Source organism: Hylobates moloch, unplaced genomic scaffold, assembly GCF_009828535.3.
Source record: "Hylobates moloch isolate HMO894 unplaced genomic scaffold, HMol_V3 SCAFFOLD_8, whole genome shotgun sequence".
Taxonomy (NCBI): Eukaryota; Metazoa; Chordata; class Mammalia; order Primates; family Hylobatidae; genus Hylobates; species Hylobates moloch.
Genome location: NW_026652283.1, coordinates 125,822,382 through 125,845,718, shown reverse-complemented (window position 1 = coordinate 125,845,718; position 23,337 = coordinate 125,822,382). Strand labels below are relative to the sequence as shown.

Genomic DNA, 23,337 nt, shown 5'->3' with positions numbered 1-23,337 from the left:
GGTGTTGATAACAACTTTTATTGAAGTGGCAATGCACGACAGCAGCAGAGGTCCTGCTCCTTGCAGAGCAGGGTGACCCCATAGGCTGTGTGCTGAGTGGCAGCTCCGAGGCAGTGCTGCGCTCAGAGCTATGTGCACTCATATTTGTGTTTTTGCTCATATTTTATGTGACTTCATTGAAGAGGGCTATATTTGAAAGCATGGTCCCAGGGAGGCATTAGGATTTCTGATGCTTTACATTAAAAGTTTTATTTGCTCTTGATTCATATTTTCAAAACAATTGATATACTCTGAGACTATTTATTTTGAGTAGAGAATGGACCCAGAAATACTTTTCCCAACGTTCAAACTGTTAATTACATGTAAATTAAGGGGTGGGTTATGCATACATTTCTAGACTAAGGGTGGTAACTTTCAGGTGTTGCCATGGAAAGGGGCAGCAATTTGTAGGTGTCGCCATGGCAACAGCAAACTGAGATGGCCCTGGTGGGGTGTCTTGTGGAGAGGTACCTTTGCCTCTTCCCTGTTTCTGGCAGCTTTCAATCTGGTCTGCAGTCCAAGCCCTACTTTCAGATTCAAGTTCTGCTTCCTACCTCCCTAGGAGTTTGGTAAATACTAGTTGAATCTTTGAATCAGTGGATAGGTGAATTACTACCTCCAAGGCCAAACTTAAGCATTGGGTTAAGGCTTTACATGAGAATATCAGAGGAAAGATTTGTGCTGAATTTAATTAGAGAAACAGAAAACAACAGCCCCATAAATATGTGAGCATTCCCCCAGGGCACAGAAAATCTGCAAAAACTAATAACGAAAGCTCTGCCCAGGAAAATTTGCCATAATTCCTGTAAGTATTTGCCTCAGGTAAGGCAAAGTCTAATGAATCTTAAGAACTCAAGTGGGACACTCTGAGACGAGGCAGTGCAGGGCGACTCACAGAGCCTGGTGAGCAGCCAGGGTTCTCTTGGGAAGATCAGGCAGATAGATTTGGCTATGTAGATATATAGTTATAGATATAGACAGAGCTATGCAGGTAACTGTAGACACAGTGATAGAATAGAGTCAGATGTGTGGATAGGGACAGAGACAGAGACACAGATATTTATTAGACACACATACAGAGACAGAAATAAAATAGAAATGAAGGTACAGACAGAGATACAGATGTAAATATACATACAGCTATTTATTTTCAAATTCTCTTTCACCAGCTTCCCCTGCTTATACCATTTTTTGAAGTACAGAAGACAATCTCCGCATCTTTTCTTCAGGTCCTTTCTTGAACCACATTACAGCATCTGCGATAGGCAATTGGAATTCACTCTAACAATGCCCTGTTGTCTGTTTGTCTCTCTTGTATAAGCAAAAGGCTACTGTGTGCTGTTCCAGGCTGGGGCACCTGTCAGCTGGACTGGTGTAGCATGTGAAGGACTCATTGTGCTGGAACAATTTCAAAACCGACTTTCTAGGGCACCAGAAGGCCACAGCCTCAGGTCATTAATGTGTAACCAGAGCACAGCAGGCATTGGGAGTCCATAGTGAAGGGTGTACACCTGTGTGATGGGGACGTGGCTCCAAGGCACAGAGGCCTGGGGGAGACCCTAGGGACCTCCGAATTGTGTAATATAAGGGTCAGAGCTGTGGATTCCTTAGCTGTATAATAGAGACCAGCATTATTATCTCTTGGAATTGTTGTAAGCTGAAACAGCATAATTGCTTAGACAAATTGGAGTGCCAACTCTTGACTTCTTATCTTACTCCCTGTTCCTGCATGGGCATGAGAGCCTTTGTTATAAAAGAAAATACTGGAGGTGCTGGGCATGGTGGCTCACATCTGTAATCCCAGCACTTTGAAAAGCAGAGGCGGGCAGATCAATTGAGGTCAGGAGTTCGAAACCCACCTGGCCAACATGGTGAAACCCCGTCTTTACTAAAAATGCAAAAACTAGCCGGGCATGGTGGTGGGTGCCTTTAATCCCAGCTACTCCTACTCGGGAGGCTGAGGCAGGATAATCGCTTGAGCCTCGGAGGCAGAGGTTGCAGTGAGCTGAGATTGTGCCATTATACTCCAATCTGGACGACAAAGTGAGACTTTGGCAATTGAAGCACGACTTGTGGGAATTATGTTAATGGAGCTTGAAGGCAGCAGAAGAAATGAACAGCGCAAAGGAGGGGAGGAAGAGCACATTCTTGCCAGAAGAACCCGTGTCCTAAAGGGCCTCTCAGGGGAAGGGGCACAACGTGTTCGGGAAGTACCTAGTGTGCGTGACAGGCCGCCCGCCAGGGGGTTGGGGAGTACACAGGCCCCTCCACGGACAAGCTGGGGGGGGCCTGGCACCATGATGTATTGTGTCCTGCTTAGCAGAGTGACAGGAACTTTAAACCACTTCCTAAAATTTAGGAAGCTTTCTGTAATGAGGAACAGTAATTTTGTTTACCTTTCTCTTTTTAAAAATGTTTCTTGTTTTCTTTTTTTCTTTTGGCTCTTCAGAATATTTATTCATTTTTCACATAGCATACGAAAGGGAAAGTGACTATTGAATTTACAAATGATTTTTTTTAGGAATGCTGAAGTCTTTCAAAAGTTACTAAACATCTGTTATATGCTAACTTCTGAAAAATTGAAGTTAAATCAGGTATGATCTTTACCACTATATTTCTGTTTCTAGCACACAGACATATATACATATGTATATGTCTCTCTGTGTGTATGTATATAATCACTTATTTCTTTGAACGCTTATGTTCGTATATATGCGATGTGCTGAGCTGGACATTTAAGCAGCTTTACAAATAATGATATATTCAATAGTTCTATACACAAAGAGGTATAAATTATATGAACAGACAAAAAGGTTAACTGGCAACCCCTAGGGTAAACATTCCAATCAAAGATTTATTATGTTAATACCGAAAACTTCTCAAAACAGCACTATACCTTATGATGTCTTATATAGAAACTGTTTTTTCCAAAAGCTATTTAGGCGCCAGTAAGAGTATCTTTCTTCTCTTCCTCTCTTTTACTATCTTTCTCTCCTCTATCTTTCCCCCAGAGCCGCTTCACTGTAATGTCTCCTGATATCCAGGGCAAATGAAGGACGAGAAAGCCCCCAAGCCTTGTGGTCTGTGTCGAGGCTGCCTCAGGTGTGCAGAAGATACAAGTAAATGCTGTGGCAGGTGCAAGCTACCCGCCGGGTCTGCTCTGGCATAAACAGCAGCAAGGTTCTCAAGAAAGGAATTCTACAAGGATGGAGAAAAATACTGTCTAACACACTTAAGACTTTAGTTCAAAGTGCTCTCACATATTAGAGTTCCTGTTGGAGATCTCTAGTCTTCTTGGTTGAGAATAGTTTGGTGGTGGGATTGATGCCAGGCCAGTCACTGAGCCGGGTTGTGGAGGGAGCTTTGTTCCTGTGGGATCGGCCCCCGTGTGAATCTGTTTGGTGCTGGAGGCCGGTGCTTGGTGGGATCACGAGATTCCATTTTTCTCTTTCAAGCTACCCTTAGCTTTTAGGCCACTGCCTTTCCCCATCAACATCTTGGGCTAAAATGGAATTTATTATTGAAATGTTGGTAGGTAAACACGCATATGTTGTTCTTAAATCAGTGACTTTCTTCATAATGGTTTCCATGTACACAATAATATTTTCTTATAAACTACATTTATCCAAAAGGCACAGAGGTTTTTCTGTAAACAGAAATTGGGGCTGAGGTTTTGGAAAAAAAAAGAGATGGCCCTTCATTTTTCTTTCATTTCATGCTTCCAAAAGGACAATCATATCTCTTTATGTCTGCCTCATAGCATCCTGTATTATTAACATCTGTCAGAAGTCACAGCTGTCTGTGTTCCATGCCTTGTCCTTTCATCTCTTCCGCATCTGCTGGATTCAGCCCACCGTTTATAGGTGCGTTCAGGTGCCCCACTATAACAGTACAGAAACAACAAAATCACTGTCATCTTTCTTAGTCGTGCACCATTCTTTCTAGTTAGCATTTTATTCCTCAGTTTTAAAATCCAGATTTATTTAAATAATAGCCAATTGCCATTGTCTCTATTTCCTCATCATCCCCTAATGTATCAACACACTGAAATCAAGTTTGTTCACTTTAACACGCCAATCAGATTTCCCAATGAATACCCCCAAGACTTCTTAATACAAAATCCAGTGGAATGCATTTGATGTTCTTTGCATACAATCTTGTTGCAGCATACAACTTTGTAAAGCATCTTTTCTTGAACATTTCTTCTTCCTTGCTTTCAAAGATATAATTCTACTACTTTTGCTACAATTTCTCTGGGTATTATTTTCCCGCCTTTTTAAGTTTCATTGATTTCTAGCAATGGCACAAACATAAAGTATATACCTTTATGAGTTTCTACATATGTATTCACCATAAATCCATAAAATTAACATATTCACCACCCCAAAATCGTTTTCTCATACCCATCTTCCTTCCTCTTCAACCACAATCTTATTTTCATCAGTAAAGATGTCTTTGCATTTTCTAAATCTGATATAATTGCAATTATACAGTAAGGCACTCTTTTGTGTCTAGCTTCTACACTGACTCTATTTACCTTGGGATTTATTTATGTTGTTGCAGATATCAGTAGTTTGCTCCTTTTTATTGTTGAATAGTATTCTATTGCATGGATGTGTTATGAAATTTTAATCCACTTATTTGTCGATAGATCTTTGGGTCGTTTCCTGGACAATAACTTTTAAGGCTGTCCTTAATCATTGATCTCATCTTTGACAATTTCCCTTATAATTCCTCTTCGTTGACATGGCTCTGCTTGGTTAAGTGTTCCTACACTGTAACCCACACTTTTTAATTTGCACAACTGCAGCTTTTCTAGACTGGGAATTTCTTTGGTTTAAAAACAAATTGTGTAGTACCAGGCTAAGCTGACACTGTCTGCTCCAAAAAGTGGATGTCCAATAAACGTTTTCTGAATGAATGGATTCCCAGATTGTTGGACTGCCAGAAAGATGACTATACTCACCTGTAACCTACAAAATGAGTAATGGGCTGGCTGGTGACTGACGCCATATAGGGTTTCCCTGATGGATTTTTGGACTGTCTAATTTAATGTTTCTGGATCTGAAAAAGGATCCCTAGAAGAGAAAAGTAAATAATTATTTGATGTTTTTGAAATTTTAGAAGCCTCAAGGGCATGTCTCTTTTTTAAAATAGTTTGGAATGCCTTGTCTTCAACAGACAAGGATGTTGCTGGATCTAGCAGAGCTGCCGCTCTCCCAGGCTATAGCTGAGGTACCCCTGCCAACCCTGCATCAGCATCTCATCCTCTAGGGATGCTGTGGAACCTCTTACACATTCCTGAGTCACCAACCTATTCAGGTTTACTATTTTTCAATCACTTTGTGGGTGGTCATCCATGGAAATCCTGCTCTCCAATTCAGAGGGAAAGAAAAAAATTAAACCTTTCAAAGTTCTTCTGTTCATAGTCACAATCTCAAGCCTCCTCCTCCTTTGAGATTTTGTGTTTTCTTCAAAATCTACAGTGAGATGTCCCAGTCTCCACTATCCTTCCCTACTGGAATTTTTCCCACCCTAGTGTTTGTCTGTCTTCCCGCTTCTAGTGCTGCTGGAGCATAGCAATGCCCAGATTTGTGTTTGCATGTGAATTCATCCAGATCAGTGCCAGGGGAGTCTGAAGAGGGGGGGTTTTATCAGAACCATCCAAAGAAATCCTCTGTGAACCAATGGTGCATTGTTTATTTATTTTTCAGCTCTGAAAATGAATACAATGTCTAAAATTCATCAAGTCTTCTTCAGAGTATTGAAATATTTCTTAATGTCTGTTAGGAATAAACACTCAAAAACGTATAACATTGCCTGGAAAATGGTAGCGTTAATCCATATATGTGACTAAATTTATCAATGCAAAATGCAGGAGAAGGTTTGTGACTCTTGAAGGTCTCACTCATTCCTCATCTTCCTCGGACAGTCTCAAAAACTGCAGAGAAACAGCCCACACCGGTTTCTTTGCTCATGGCATGGAAAGAAACAATTGTTAGTGATGGCAGAAAAATCCAGGAAACTCTGGGAGTTTTGCACTTCAGTTCTGTGAAGAAGAGAAATACTATGCAAGAAAGTTAAGGGACAACATTATCTGAAACTGAGTCAAATTTGTCAATTTGTTCTAAGATTTTCTTCCTTCAATTCACTGAGTGTGGGCAAGAAATGGGCCATCATATGCAAAGCCATGGACCTCTGAATCCAACCTCTAAATTATGACTTAGGATACCAGTTCAACTTCATTGTCGATTGAATAAATGTTTATTGGGTTCCAGTATTTACAGGGCATTGTCCTAGATGTTGGGGCCACAGTGTGAATGAGACGAGGTCCCTGTCATGGCACCTACTTGAGAGGCACAATAAATAAACATCACACACCGTTATAGACATGGAACATGCTTTCAGCTTGGTGGAAAATTCTATAAAGTAAAATAAAGCTGGGTAAGGAACCAGAGAGTGGGAAGCTTTGGGGTGTGTTGTACACAATCTGGGTGGCTTCCTCTATCACTGTGCCTGTTAAGGTTCTTGCTGGCGGGCCGTTGGCCCTGACCTTTCAGCGGTCATCTAGTCTTACAGTAAAGGCATTTTGTTAGATTGAGGCATGGAGATGCTGAAAATATTTAACTGGTTTGTGTTTCTTTCATCTAGAAGAATTCCCAAATCGAGATTGGCCAAGAGTAATTGAATCAGTGGTTTCATATCAGCATCTCTTCAAAAAGATGTTCGGATTATTTCTTGTTTGTAGGTGAATTACACAATGTCTCAATTATAAATTTAGTTGCTTATGTTATGAAGCAGTCATTGAAAGTCATGCTACTTGAGGAACATTAGTGGAGTATAATCCAAACACAGTGCCACTAGGAGCTGACTCTCATTATGCTCAGGACCATGGTGTGTGAGGCAGAAACCAGATCAGGCATGTTCGGTAGCCAAGGGCACTAGGGACATAGACCACCTTGAGAATACTTCTTCGACCTTGTTTTGTTTTATTTTCTTGCAGTGGTGAATAAAGTACGCTTCTTTCATGTTTAGATACAGATCATCTGGTTGTCAGAAAAATGATGAAAATGATTCCCTTTGCTTCATGAATTAACAGTGTTAACAACATATGTCAAGTACTTTCTTGTTTTCTATTGGCTTTCCCTTACAGTCCTCACACAGCACAGTAGGAAACAGTATCACGGGTTCCGTATCCGTGAGACAGTGATACTTACAGAAATGGAGTCCTTGTCCAGTTTATTTAGCTAGGAAGAGGTAGAGATGACTTTTCCCCAGAAGTAAAAGTAGTACATGCTTGGCAAATATTAATAAATTGATGCTAATAACATCAAAACTGTATTTTCCAAGGATCACAACCCTTACCACTTTTGCATGTGTATATTGTTACATTCACTACATTCTATCATAGTCGTATATTTCATTCCTGAATTCTAATTCTGTGCATCCTTAGTGTGTAGTCTAATGTTTGGCACAGATAAATGTTTGCTGAGTGATTGTGTGAATGACAGAGACTAAAGAACTCACAGTAAAGTGAACCAGACGTAAAAATAAATAGGTGCAATGCAACGTGATTTACGGTGTTACAGTGGAATCCTCAGAGTGTGTGTGAGCTCTGCTGACTTATCTATTCTATGGACAAGAGCCACAGTGCTTCCTGTAAAACAGAATATTGAGGGACTTTAATTCCAATGTGGCCAACCCAGTTCCTCTGCTCCCCCTTCCCGGGTGGAGCTAGGCTACTTGATCGTTCTATTCCCCTCCAAGTCAGAAGTGCAATGTTGTTTTGCAAAAGTTGTTTAGGTTAAAAAAGAAACAAGGGCCGGGCGCGGTGGCTCACGCTTGTAATCCCAGCACTTTGGGAGGCCGAGGCGGGCGGATCACGAGGTCAGGAGATCGAGACCACGGTGAAACCCCGTCTCTACTAAAAATACAAAAAATTAGCCGGGCGTCGTGGCAGGCGCCTGTAGTCCCAGCTACTCGGAGAGGCTGAGGCAGGAGAATGGCGTGAACCCGGGAGGCAGAGCTTGCAGTGAGCCGAGATTGCGCCACTGCACTCCAGCCTGGGTGACAGAGCGAGACTCCGTTTAAAAAAAAAAAAAAAAAAGAAACAAGAACATACTTGGGTTGAGATGACCTGGCTTCCATTTTTTTTGTAGAGTTATTATCTCAGGCAGATTACTTAACATTTCCAACCACTGACCACATCTACCGAATAAGCTTGAGTCGTGATTGTGTGGTTAAGTTCATCTTGGGTGTCTTCTCTGTGTAATTGATATAGCATCAATTTGTCAGAGTGTTGTGTGAGATAAAGCCTGTGAATGCATTTTGTAAACCATGAAGTGATACGTACATACGTTAATATTGTTAGAGCGTTGTAGGGAAGAACATGAAGAGAGACCTCCAGCCTGGAGTTAAATTATGAAATTCTAAGATGTAGTCTGTTCATTCCATGATTCCAAACTTCTGGAGAGGTGCGGCCAGGCGCTGTCTTATTCTGGGAAGTAGTCTCAATCCAGGCTGCATATTAGAATGCTTAGAAAGTCTGCAAAAGTCCTGATACCTGGGGCCCAACGGAGACCAATTAATTGAGAATCTTAGGACACAGGGGCACGTGTCCACAGGATGATTCTGCCTGGCCAAGGTTGCACCCAGCAGATCTCAAACTATGACTTACCCTGTTCCTATTTCTCTTTGTTATCCTTGGTCCATTTAACAGATTGGATTTAAGTAGCAAACTTGTAAAATACAACACCATGCGCTCACTAAATATCAAGTATTCCTCAAAGATGGACTCACCCAAACTCTTCCCAGCCAGATTTATAACCAACCACACTTGACCACAGACAGGCCTTACACATCCTTCATATGATCTGAAACAGAGAGTGAGTCTCTTGGGGACAGGTGGAAGTGCATTTTTTTTTAAAGTTTAATATGTTTTGGCTGAGGTTAAGTTTGTTAAGACCATTAAATATTTAAACCGGTTTTCTCAGAAAGACTTTTGAATTAAAAGGAAATTTTTAAAGGTATTTTAATAATTCCAATGTTATCCTCTGGGTAGAATTTTCTTACATTTAATTATGAATTCCCAGGCTACCTTTTCTACTGATATATTCATAACCACATATTCATATCCATAAAAATAAGCAATTATACTTTCTGCCAATGGCTTCCTGCGTGACTACATGTGGACTTCCTACTTGATTACGGATTTCAGCAAATTTAATATAAATATCTCCTTTAAGAACATCTGAGAAATGAATGTATTAAAGTGTGTTAAATTTGCCATGCAACTGAAACTTAGTAGAAATCTTTGTAGTCAACTAAATTCTACTTTCAGCTCAAAAACTTTAGGCAAATCATTATTTAATCCAGAGATTAACACTACATCCTGAGAAAATATATAAAATAACATCTCCTTACCTACTTTTCTGTAAAGTTACACCAAAGCATCATTTAGGAGATCTACACTACAAACATTCCGTGAAATCCTGTGCACATTTTCATTTTCCTTATTAACAGAAACAGTTATAAAAGTATTTTTGTCATATTGCCTACATTGCTTTAAAGGCCTTTACCTGTCTCCCTTTAAACATATCCACCCTTTAAATATGACTCAAAATTCACTTACAAAATACCTTTCCGAATGCCTGACCATTTCATGTGCCCAAGCGTCTCTCTATAGGCATATTTATGTAACAGGACTTACCATATTTTGTTATAATTGGTTCTCTATCTGCTCACACAGTTGTTCTTTCTCTCTACTTTGTGGCATGTTGACAATCTGTGTATTTTTGTCGTTTTTATAGCCCCAGTGTTCAAATCAGCACAAAATAGATGCTCAAAACCTTCTTAACCTACTTAGAGAAATAACGGTACTTCGACGTTTTTCCCTGTTTATTAAGGGGTCTCAGCATTAATTTTCCATGGTCTTGCTGGGTTTGTACTCAGCTTAGATCTTCTTTTGTATTTTAAATTAGCCAGTCACTTGGCTGAAAAAGCAACCCTGCTGCCCTGAAGGAAATAGCTGTGTCAGGCCACCCACAGGGATCTCAGAAGAATGAAGGGAACGATTGTGTTATTGTATCACGGGCAGCGCTGCCGGGACTCCTAATGCTCATTGAGACGTTTTACCATGAGGATTCGGAAAACATAAATTGCATCTCATATAAACCATCTCCTTTGTGGTACGTGCTTCCCAGAGATGTACAGGTCATTCAGTAAAGAATTACCTGCTGGCACTTAACATTATGTTGTTGGCAGAAAAGTGCCTTATAAAGAGGGACCATTTTTACAGTGTGGTACCCACGGGGTCCCTTGGGGGAGCCCGTCTGAATATGGGGCTATTTCACTATTGGGCACGCTGGCTTCTTGGCAGGGCAGCTGAGGCCGCGATGTGAAGTGCTAATTGCTGATTTCCAAGACTTGGACAGTCCTTCTGTTACGCAATGGGCTGAGAACGCCACCTTCCTTCCCGCAGGCTGTGTATGACTAATCCACAGTTCCTTATTAGAAAGACGGAGCTTGTTCCTAAGGGTGACCTAGATGTGAAAAACTCGCATTCTCCTGCTAATTCTCTAAGTTAGCAAGTTCTCCAAGAGCAAGCTCCGGCTAAATCCGCTTAAGCTAGTCTTCTTATTCCTCAGCTTATTACAGTATTAGAACTTTTGACAGCGGCACAGACTAAGGGTAGCATGAAAAGCAATGAAAACATCTAATTTTATAGCTGTCAGGATAAACATCAAAATAAGGTATTAAATGTAAAAATATGACTAATAGGCTAAAGAGTTCCTCCCTGAATATAGTGGGAATTTTAGCATTTTTATCACATGACCTCAGGGATGCATGCTAGGGTCACCCAGGGAGTTGTGTCTTTGTGTTTGACCTCCAGGGTGTCTCCCGCCTTGGGTGCACACTCCATTCTTAAGGGTCTGTCTCACTCTTCAGGCCCAGAATTCACTGCTAATTCACACCCTGTCTGTGTTCCCTCAAGGGTCACGTTTGCAGAAGAGCTCCACTGTAGGGCAGGGGAAGAAAATCCTTCCTCCTCCTTTTCTCCGACAGCCCTATCTCAGCTGTCATTCTCCAGGGATCTCTGCTGGGGACTAAATTCGTTAAGGCCATGCCTGCACTTGCAAATACTTCTTAAGCATCTTCAAATGTGTTAGAAACAAAATCCTCACCTGCTGTTCGTAGAAGAGACCCCTGCTAAGTTATAAATGAGTTTCTGCAGCCCAGGAGCACTTGTCTCTTTGGGGAGCTTAACCAGAGGTATGTGCAGCCTGCACAATTGTTCAGTGCCTAGCGCGGGTGGATGGTTCTTTTGTTATGAAAACCAGAGAACTGCCTCCAGCAACCCTTCCGGCCCCAGGTGCACACATCCCACTCAGAAGGGTATTGTGACATGTTGAGTAGGAAAGAGAGGCAGTTCAGGGAATGTGTGTGTGGACAGGGAGTTAAGGGGCCTGTCATTATAAGAATCTTTTGTTTGCTTCCACACTGCCCTATATCTTTGAGGAACATATCCTCCCCAATCCTTTGTATCCACGATTTTCAGGTGGGTGAGAGGACCACACCACCTGCAGCAACACCAGGCATCCTAACGTCTAACGTGAATGAGCTGACGTTTCTCAGATACTTTGCAAGCTCTGAGTCCTTGAGCCCCCCAGCCCGTGGGGCTACAATGTAACTGTGCGTGTTTCACATAGGAAACTGGGGCACAGGAGCCTAAATGACCTGCATAATATTACTTGTAGCAGGGAGATGATTTTTATGATGGGAAATTCTAACATGCGGGTTCTACGGCACAGAATAAGACGGAAACCCCTGCTAGGTGCTCTGTGTGCTTGTTTCTGTTCATGCTTGTGCAATTGAATGGGAGAAATGCTTAACTGGACTTTCAAATGTGAACGATCAGCTTCTGTGCTATGACAGATTGTGCCGACTCTAGAGATTTCACTCCTGAGTGTCTCCAACACGCTTGTCATGGTCAGAGCCACCCCAAGCGTGCAATTGTACACATACTCGTAAGCACTCTTCAGGGTTGACCAGGTGCCAGCCGTGTGACAGGCACGATGTAACCATCATATCCACCAGCCTACGAGTTATTTACTTGGAATCTCCTGTGCCCAAACACTGACAGGGACGCACAGGTTTAAAGCACAAAGGTAATTATGACCTCTGACCTCTGAGGAGCGCTGAGGGTCTCACCCAGGCCCTGGGCAGCTGCCGTAGGCATTGCTCACGGGGTTTCGCTTCTGTCATTTGCATTTATTGCTATTTGAATTAGCACTGTCTCCCCCACTCAGTTCTAAGCTCCTCAGAAGCAGAGAAAAATACGTCAATTTTCTGGAATTGTTCCAAGTATTAGAAAGTATAATTTAAATATCTGGCTCTAGTTGTTTTCACCATAATCACATATAATGATGTTTTATCGCCTTTAGCTGCTCTCTTCCCACTCTCTCGTCCACGCTGAAGCCAAATAAATGCACTCGTCCTATTTGCTGAAGAGTGTGATTAATGCTCTCTCCTCTGGTGGAAGCACAGGACCCAAAACAATTTTTTTAAGCAAAATCACCTCAATGTCAGATTATATTGCATGAGACCATAACTGCAACATGGTAGTGAAGTTTAAAGCTAAAGTGCCAGAGGTGTGGGAGAGTGTTGTGTGTGTGTGGGTTGGTGTGTGCAAGTGTTGACCTGCCAACACTGACAGATGCTGCGGTTTGTCTATGACCAAAGTGAGGATGAATTCACAGGTAAGCGTCTTGGAGGCAGGGGCCTCATCACCACAGGTTACCATTATACACTCTGCTGTATCCAACAGGGTATATCTTCCTCATCCACTTAGCAAACAGGTGTCTGAGAGAACCAACAACGTTAACAAAACGTGCTCATTGAAAAAAATATGCATTACCTTAGGACATATGGGTGAAAATAAATGTTATAATACTACTATATATTGTGGGGTATACAACCTCTATTGTGAAGGTCAAAAATAATGCTTTTGAGCATTTCTCATGAAAGGTTAGAAATTCTAATCCCGTCCTTACTATGTTACGTCCCAATCCTATCATATAAACAGGTGTGTCCTCTGGCTTGATTTTAAAACATTTTTTTTAATAAATACAGGTTAACAATAGAGGCACAAGAAGCAACACACAACTCACTTTCAGAGTGTGTGTGTGTGTGTGTGTGTGTGTGTGTGTGTGTGGGGGGCATCTGGGAAGAAAGCAACTTAATGCATTGTGGTAAGTCGTGTCATTGGTTTAACCCTTTCCTACTTAGTATGCCTGTGGATACTGGAATCTTGACTACAGTGTTCCCTTCTAATGGATAGGAAGGAACTGCCGGGAACCTTGCATGTTTATAAGAATTTCCCTGGAAAATCTTAAAAAAATATGTTTCTGGACCCCACTAAAGATCTTAAAAATTATGCTTATATGGTATGAGACCTGTGAACTCTGTATATTTTTATCCCCCTCAGCTCTCCTCAGAGAACCAGGTATAGCTGGCCTGACCTCATACTGTTTTGGAACAAGGATTTTAAAATCGCTTAAAATTAAAGATGTTTCTTAGAAAAATTGCCATTCAGTCCATCATATAAAATATAAATGATCTCAGTTATATATTCCAGATCATGAGATCAAACATGATCTCAATTTATGTATTCCAGAAATAGACACTGGAAAAAAATAGGCTTTCTATGTTAAGCCTAGAAATCATAAAGAATTCTTATATTTATGTATCTAGTGTGAAAATAAAGGTGAAATGGTACTTAAAGTTACACCTAAATCTTAATATAAAATTCAAACATCATGCAATGAGTTGAGGAATAGCAGTGCCCGGCTCTAAAGAATGTATCTGGGGCATTTTTCTGTGTTTGTTTACTCCTCAATCGTAGGTAGAGTTAACAACAGGGAAGATGTGCTTTCATTTGAAGGTAGAAACTGAACATATTACTTCTTAACATTTTTAATTGTAACTAAGTTTAAATATAGAATTTCAACTCATCTATCTGTGATGACCTGTCCTGCAAGTTTTGCATGAGACACTGAGAATGAGAAGCAAAAACTTATAATTTTTAAGTCAGTTACTGAACAGAAGCAGTTATCATAGCTCAATTATATATATATATATGTATTTAGGAGTAGTAAATGGCTACAGATAATCTCAAAGATCTTTTTTTTTTCCTTCCTTTTCAGGTGACTCCAAGCTATTTTCTGTCTTGCATCCCTTAGATTTAGTAGAAATTTAAAATCATTGAAGCGACTTTGAGATTATCTCTGCATTTTATTATTCAGTACAAACAAAATTACAGCACAAAACATACAATTATTTAGCACTTAAAAAGTGCATTCATGTTTCTTCTTCTCGGAGCTTCTGTCTGCCTCTGTCAGGATTCCTGACAGCTCTGGGTTCCTGTGGGTTAGGGCACTAACATCCAGAAGAGTCCATGATGAGCTAACATCATGCAATGGTTTATAATGGAGTTCAGATTGGTGCCCAGGAGAGTCTAATGCAGGAAGTCACAGCAATTAGTGAGCACATTAAATTCACAGTGTGATTCACAAGCTGCTCTGCGCACCATGTGTGTATTGATTCATATAATCCTCATAACAAATCTAATGAGATAGACATTACTATAATTATTTTAAGATAAGCACAGGAATATGAGGTAATGTAACCAAGGCAAGTAAGATTTGTATGCCACAGAACCCTGTGGCAGTTGGTGAAAGTTATCAATTGCTTTTCATGGAAAAAAGTATGTTTGTGAATATTGTAAACAACATTAAATTAATAGGACTACAAAAGAATGTCTATTGAAACATAGCTGTGGCTAAGAGACACTGCTCCTCTATGGCTATTTCTTAGCATTCAACCACTACTACCCTCTGAACTCACTGCTCAGAACTAGTGCGGTCATGACTGAGTGGAGCTGAAGGGCACGCGCTCACATTTCATCAGGTGATTGATTGCAAAGCCATCGGTGACAATTCCCATTTTCTCATATGGTATTGAGAAGACATTATTATGGTATCATTTCACTTATTTTCTCTTCTCTGACTGAATTTCACCCATGTAAAAAGTTCTAGTAACTACTGTTGGCTCTATCTGCTGGCAGCATTTGTAGAACGTCCCCCATACCATAAACATCAAAAATAGAATGTTTGGAAATAACATTAAGAAATATTGATATGATTGATATTTGTTAAGCATTTAGAACAAGGGTGTCTTGTCTTTTGGCTTCCCTGGGCCACAGTGGAACAAGATGAATTGTCTTGGGCCACACAACATAAAACACACTGATACTAACAATAGCTGATGAACTAAAAAACAAACAAACAGAAATCACAAAAAAATCTCATAATGTTTCAAGAAAATTTATGAATTTGTGTTGGGCTGCATTCAAAGCTGTCCTGGGTCACATGTAGGACAAGCTTGATTTAGAATATAACGCTCAAAAGACTAGAAAGTGTGAAACAAGGCCCAGGAAACTATCTGTAACTTACGGGCCGTTTATAGACATTCTTGGGTTTTATAAAGAGACGTAGACTTGACTGACATAACAGGGTTCCTTGAGGACAGAGACTCTGTTTTCATCTCCTTCTCCTGTATCTAATACAGTTAATGGACATGTCTATGTTCAGAAGGTATTCAGTGAATCAATGAATGAAATTAAAGGTGGAAAGTGGGAAATACAGCTATTAAAAAGTTGACCCATTTGGGTGATTTAAGGTCCCTTCTCTCTGTCATCTCTGCCAGTGTGCCTCTCTTAAACCGATCAGTCTGACTGAAGAGAAAAAAAGTATTTCCATATTGACAGAAACTCTGCATTATCTTTATGGTATGTGAGTAGCTTCACTGCTCCAGTAGAGCTTCCAGATGCATCCTCATGGTTAAGGTCAGACATATGAGGTAATGCGGAGGTCCAGAAAAAAATAATGGCCTCTATCCCTAACCAGAAATACAAATCACAGGCCATTTAAAGATCAAACTCTTTAAAAGAAAGTGTGACTGCAGAGACTTTGGAATTGTAAAACAGATTGATAAAATGCTAGAGTTAGGGGAAGAAATTTTGGAGATCTTGTCAACCTCCAACTGAGAATGACATTAATGGAAATCCTTGAGCAAGATTCATTTTCTCTAGTGAGCAGTAAGTGCAGGCGTCTGAGTGGACTTATTGGGAATGGAGAAGAGTGATTGCTGTGATTGGAAATCTCAACCACAGGATATATATTAGATTGGCACTAAAGTAATTGCTGTTTTCATCATTAAAAGCAACAGAGAAAACAGAAATTACTTTGGCACCAACCTGATATTATTCAAGCAGGACTAGAAAGGTCAGAGTGGGCTTGCTGTAGAGTATGCAGCATTATTGTCATCTAGGAGGGATGAGAAAAAAATCCCAGCTCTTGTCATGGCCAGTGAGGGATGCAATGTTATGTAAATGTGACTTAATGTTGTCTGGAATTGAGTTCCTGCTGTGGAAAGCTGGGAAAATATTACATATGATGTATTTTAGTGGAAAGGGACAGGATTCAAGGCAGAGGTCACAGAAAATTTGGAGTAAGTACGTTCTATGCTGTTATTTTTTTTTTTTCATTTTTTTCTTTAACATTTTCCTGCTATCTAATTCAGAAGACGTATAATTCCAAGAGTAGAAACAAGTAGCAAGACAGTTTAATTAAGGAGAAATTTGACTTCAATGACAAGCATAGCACAATTTTAAAGAAATTTTAAAAATATAAAATTTTGAAAACGTATAAAATTGTTTGCATAATTGACAAATATTAGCTGTGGCTTTTTGTCTTGTGTTGGAGTGTAATGTGTGTGATGGCCTAGATATTATATTATGCACCTCTAAACACATAAAGCCAAGAATAAAAGCAGAAAAAGACAGACTACCCCTGTAATTTAATTTTGTGCACCAACCCTAGTGGTATTCATGTAAGACCAGGGCCTCGGAATGAAGGTAAGAGTTGAGTATCTCTGGATCCCAACACGAACGTTCTTCTCATCCTCAGGGGAAAATAATTCTAGCTTGCTCAAGAACTGACAATTGGACATAAGTTAAACAAGCCCAAATAAGAGAGGGTTTTGCTAGTGGTTTCATATTAAAGAAAATCTGATGACAAATAATGTGTTAAACCTTGGCAAAGTGTTCGGTGTAAGATGTTTATGTATAGTCACACATGTGGTCTGGACCTCACACATTCAGGGAGCTTCAGTTGTGTATTTGGCTATTTGGGGCTGAAACGGAGCTATAATTTCTTGGATTCATTCAAGAGTAGAATGTAAAATAAAAAACAATGGCAAGTTATAACAAATTAATAGATAGATAGATAGATAATAGACAGACAATAGCTAGACAGTTGGATAGATAGTTGATAGATACATAAATGTAGTAACTGTAACTGAAGCTAGGAAAATAAACATGTTAGGTCCACAATGAGGTGTGCTTCATGGTACATGTGAGGAATGTTAGAGACCACCACAGTGACCCTTCAGGTGTGTCCTGGAGAGAGAGGAGAATATTAGGGCCTTTCTTCACTCAGCGAAACTCCAAATGTAGGTGTTATATCATTTGGACTTCCAGAGATAGGATTAAAAAACAATTTGGAACTGGTTTTATTGAATGACTTCCCTTTTCAATCTATATTTTAAGCCCCCCAAAGCTAAAGGCACTTACTTAAAAACTCTGAAGAAGAGATCAGAACTCCTGCAGGATTGTCAGAGATTGCATAGACCAGTGTACATGGGGACCTATTTCTACACTTTGATTCTCTTATCTGACAAGACTTGACTTGGGGATTCTCAGCACCCCCGGCTGTATTATAGTCTGTGGTTGTGCTCTGTTCCCAGTATTTCAAAGACAGGTTGAAGAGAGTGTCCATTTCCTATTATGTCATCTTGGCATCTTTGTCTGAAATAAATTTACCATAAATGAATGAGTTCATTTCTGGGCTCTCTAGTCTGTTCCACTGGTCTGTGTGTCTGCTTTCATGCCAGTGCCATGCTGCTTTGATTACTACAGCTTTGTAGCATAGTTTGAAATCAGGAAATGTGATGTCTCCAGTTTTTTGTTTTTTTGTTTTTCTTAAGATTGCTTTGACTATTTAGTGTCTTCTTTGATGCCATATATATTTTAAGATTGCTTTTTCTATTTCTGTGAAAAATGTCACTGAATTTTAATAGAGATTGCATAAAACCCATAGATTTCTATGAGTAGTATGGACATTTTAATACTATCAATTCTTCCAGTCTATGAACATGAGATTTCTTTCCATTTATTTGTGTTCTCAATTTCTTTCATCAATTTTATAGTTTTCAATGTAGAGATCTTTCACCTCCTTAGTTAAATTTATTACCATGTTTTTGCAGTTATTGTAAATTAGATTATCTTCTTAATTTTGGGGAGGAGGGTAATTTGTTATTAGTGTATAAAAAACACTCCTGAATTTTGTGTATAGACTTTATATCCTACAACTTTACTAAATTTGCGAATTAGTTCCAACAGTTTTTCAGTAGAGTCTTTAGGGCTGTTGAGATTTTTTATATCTATGTTCATCAGAGATATTGATCTATACCTTTCTTTTCTTGTAGTATCCTTGTTGGGCTTTGGTCTCAAGGCAATGCTGGCTTTGTAAAAGGAACCACAGTTACCAAATTTCCCCAGAAACATTTGTTGAAAAGATTGTCCTTTTCCCAACAAATGGTCTTGCTACCTTTGTCTAAAATCGTTTGACCATATATGTAAGGGTCTGTGTTTGGGTTCTTTATTTCATTTCATTGGTCTATATGCCTGTCTTTATGTCAGTAGCACAATGTTTTGGTTACTGTGGTTTTGTAATAAGTTTTGAAATCAGAAAATGATTTTTCTTTTTGATATCTGTGGCTACTATTTGCATTTTAAATAAATCTCCTGAGTTTTATTTTTTTAAAACAGCCACCTTACCATTTGTTGATCTATTCTTATTATACATTTGTTTTCTATCTCGTTACTTCTTGCTCTCAATTTATTTCTTTCTGTATGCTAATTTTTTTCAAAAATTTAATAAACTATTTTCTCTTCTTTTTTCTTTTTTTAGAGGCAGGGTCTCACTTTGTCATCCAGGCTGAAGTGCAGTGGCACAATTATAGCTCACTGTAGCCTCTAATTCCCTGGCTCAAGCAATCCTCTAACCTCAGCCTCCCAAGCAGCCTGTGACTACAGGTATGCAGCACCACGTCTGGCTAATTTTTATTTTTATTTTTGTAAAGACAGGGTCTTGCTGTGTTGCTCAGGCTCTTCTCAAACTCCTGGGCTCAAGCAATTCTCCCACCTTGGCTTCCCAAAGTGCTGAGATTACAGGTATGAGTTACTGTGCCTGGCCTACAAATCTTGAATTGAGATGTTTAAGTAATTTATTTTGAACATTTCTTCCCTAGTAAGGTAAACTATTAAAGTAGTTTTGCTTTCTGTTACAATTATTTTGACCTATAAATTGGTTACAAGTTTAATCTTTACATTTCCAAATACAAAAATGTTAACGGCTATATTTTTGTTTTTATTTCTACATTATTTGCGTTTTGATGAGAGAATCTACTGTAAATAATAAAAATCTCTTAAAGTTTTTGAGGATAAACATACAGACATACAGCCATGTTTAACCCCATGTTTAAATACTATAATTGGTAATTGTTGGATTCAGGTTGTGCTACTGGAGTCTCCTTGCTCCCAGAGCTCCCAAGATAATGGTGGGCTGCTTCCAAAATGGCAGCGGGCCACTTCCAAAATGGTGGCAAACCTCGTGTTCTCTGACCTGGGGTTCTTGGCCTCACGGATCCCAAGGAATGGAATCTTGGGTCAAGTGGTGAGTGTTATAGCTCTACTAGAAGCCGTGGGTCACGGAAGAGAACCGTGGAACCCAGTGACTAGTGTTCAGCTTGATAAGGATGAACCCAGGCACTTAGCAGTGCGGGAATAATGGCAAGCCTTTAGCCTGATCGGGAGTGGCAATGAGTGCCTCGCTGGATCAGGAGCACAGTGGACACCCTGCCGGCTTCGGAGGGATGGAAGTCAGCAGCGGGTCTGCAGTGGCAGCAAACAGCAGTGGTGGAGGGCGAGCGAAAGCTCAGCTCGAGCTGTAGCAAACACGGACCAGAAGAGTGCAGTTGCGAGATTTAACAGAGTGAAATAGACTGAAGACAGAGCTCCCATACAAAGGGAGGGAACCCAAAGAGTGTAGCCGTTGCCGGCTTGAATGCCTGGGTTTATATCTTGATCCTTGTCCCTTCAGCTGTGCTCTCAGGCATAGTTGATTGGCTATTTCTTTACTTCCTGTTTTTGCCTAATTAGCGTTTTAGTGAGCTCTCTGATTGGTTGGGTGTGAGCTGAGTTGCAAGCCTCGTGTTTAAAGGTGGACATGCTCGCCTTCCCGGCTAGGCTTAGGGATTTTTAGTCAGCCTAGGAAATCCATTTAGTCCTGTCTCTCAGTTGCTCTATGTGTATGTGTGAATGTGTCTGTAAAATCATAAATGTTGCATTCTTATTGATCTTAAAAATTGCTTATGTTTACAAATTACTGAGACCTATAGGTAAAACTTTTCCTGTTACAACAATAGATTTATTAATTTCTCTTTGTATTTCTGTGTATTTTTGAGGTAATTGTTTTACTATCTCATTAAGCACATACCCATTAACATTTAATTTTGTAAATATCATATGTCTCAATTCTATAGGTTCTATCTGACTCTTTGCCAAAACTATGCTTTTGTCCCATGTTTATATTTACAGCCTTCCACTTACTTCCTTAAAATGAGGAGTAGAATTATTTTATAATCTGCGTTTTGGGTAATTGTTAAATTAAATCGTTGTGGTCCATTTCTGAGGTCTGATTGTTCTGCCGTTTCTTACATGCTATGCTTTCTATCTGTGGAATTTTTGTGGGATTTTTAATTGTGAGCTGTTTATTTTCTTTAGAACATAACCTGTGGGAATTCTTTGAAGTCTGGGTTGAAGCCGAGTGTTTCTGGGGAGGTTGTGGTTTTCATCTCCACCAGCTGAGGTCACAAGCCCTGGGGAGGCACATTATTTTTAATCCTCCCCCACAACTCCCTTTCAATTGTCATGTATATTTGTGTTTAGCCCACCTGTGAAGCCATGAATTTCTGCTGGAAGTCTGCATAAGGATCAGCTTTGTAACAGAATGTCAGGCAAATTGTTCTTTTATCTCAAGAAATTTGCCTTTAGAAATGCTGGTATTCCTGAGTGGATGTCGTAACTGTCCAGGACCTTGGTGCAGGTCCTGTCTTCTGCACACCCTGCCGTCGTGTGGGCTAAATGCACAGCCCTAGATTCCAAGACACCCCCCATGGAAGCGGACCTGGGCCCGTCCTGCTTGCACGTTGAGGCCCTTTTCTTGCTCAATAACGTGTTCTCAAGCAATGAGTTGATCAATCAACATTATCCATCCCATTCTTCACGTCGATCAGTGGTTATGCGGAACGTCCGACATGTTAGGTCCCCGCCATGCTCGAGAGATATGTTTCAAGACCCCCCTGGATGTCTGAAACCACGGATAGTACCAGAACCTGTATATACCCTGTATAGGATTTTTCTTTTGCATACGTACTGTACCTAGAATAAACTTTAATTTATATTTCAGGCACAATAAGAGATTAATAATAACTAAAAATAACAGAATAAATATAACAATATTGTGTAATAAAAGTAATGTGACTGTGTCCTCTTTCTCTCTCAAACTATCTAATTGTACTATATCCACCTGTTTTTGGACAGAGGTTGTCCACAGGTAACTGAAACCACAGAAAGCAAAATCACTTGTATAGGGGCCACTGAATAGCACATTGATAGAAACTGAAGTTCTTTTTATTCTATGGAGTATCTCTTTCATATATGGACTGGACTTGACATTAGTATTTCTTTCCAAAATAGACTTCACCTATATATCATTAAAGTAAGCCTACAAACAGCCTCCTCTTCTGTCTTTTCCTTCATCTCCCCGGAATGTGTTCAGTTATTATTCCTCCTCTCTTTGGTCACTTTCCACCGGCTGTACATCCTTAATGATGTTTGTTACTTATAACCTAATCTTCTGCTTTGATTTCACTAAAACTCACCTTTTTCTTCAGTGATGGAGTCACAGGTTTTTTGAAAGTATAAATGTACATCCATCAGACCATATTATTTTCCTTAAGCAAATGCATTCTTGTGCTTTCTTCAGTTCAAAAAACATTGACTGCCCCCTGGAACGACTGACAATGTAAAAATAGAGAAGAAACAAACCACCAATATCAGGATGAAAAAGAGCCATCAAAACAGGCTCTGCAGCCATCAGAAGGGTCATAAGTAAATACCACCAAAAACTTCATGTTTATAAATTTGACAATTTAAAAGAAATGGATAAATGCCTCAAAAACTGCAAACAAAGCTTAGCTTAGATGAAATAGATAACCTGAATAGTCTTGTAAGAATTAAAACATTCTATGTGTAAGTTAAAACCTCTTGATACAGAAATGTCAAGGCTAAGATGATTACACTGGAGAATATTACAAAACATTCAAATAAGAATTAACAGTAATTTTATGTAATTTATTCTATACATAGTACAGGGGTGGATGAACTCATCTTATGTGGCCAGTATTAATGACCAAATCCAAAGTCTGTTCCAAGAGCAACAACAACGACAGAAAACTACATCCCAGTAGCTCTCATGAGGAAAGATGGAAAATCCCTCCACACAGTTTACTAAATTGAATTCAACAATGTATACAAATAATAACCAGCCACAATAATGACAGATTAATTCCAGAAATGCAAGTCCCTTCAATATTTGAAAATCTATGTAATTCACCACATCAACTGTCTACAATAAAAAGTCCTGTGATTATATCAATGGAAGCAAATTTTGTCAAAAAGTTAAAATTCAATACCCATTTGTAATAAAAACCCTCAAGACAATAGATATAGAGAGGGACTTTCTCAACTTAATAAAGAACATTTACAAAAAACCTACAAATAACATCTATTTGATGGTGAAAGCCCAAATACTTTCCCTCCATAATTAAGAATAAAACAATGATGTCCTTTCTCACCACTTTTGCGCAGCCTAGAGCTACACACACAGGCACACATACACCATGAGTGTATGTGTAACTAGTGAAATCCAAATAAACTATAAAGTGTGTTTCAATGTCAGTTTCCTGATTTTGTTCTTGTTCTGTGAGATGTGAACATCAAAGGAAACAGAGTGAAGGGTGCACAGGACCATGCTGTGCATTTCTTTGCAATAT

At 39.6% G+C, this 23,337-nt stretch overlaps 2 long non-coding RNA genes across 2 annotated transcripts in view; one reads left to right on the top strand and one right to left on the bottom strand.

Moving 5' to 3' along the window:
- The window catches only part of LOC131384076 (uncharacterized), a 150,521-nt gene extending 145,677 nt beyond the window's left edge, over nt 1–4,844 (top strand). Inside the window, exon 3 of the long non-coding RNA XR_009214574.1 lies at nt 3,051–4,844. This is a non-coding gene — a long non-coding RNA (uncharacterized LOC131384076). The remainder of the gene's footprint in view (nt 1–3,050) is intronic.
- On the bottom strand, nt 3,848–9,887 carry LOC116473845 (uncharacterized). The gene is made up of 3 exons (XR_004249459.2): nt 9,749–9,887; nt 5,006–5,117; nt 3,848–3,920 (listed from the first exon to the last, which is right to left on the bottom strand). It is a non-coding gene; the product is annotated as an uncharacterized LOC116473845 (long non-coding RNA).
- Between the last annotated feature and the right edge of the window lie 13,450 nt (nt 9,888–23,337).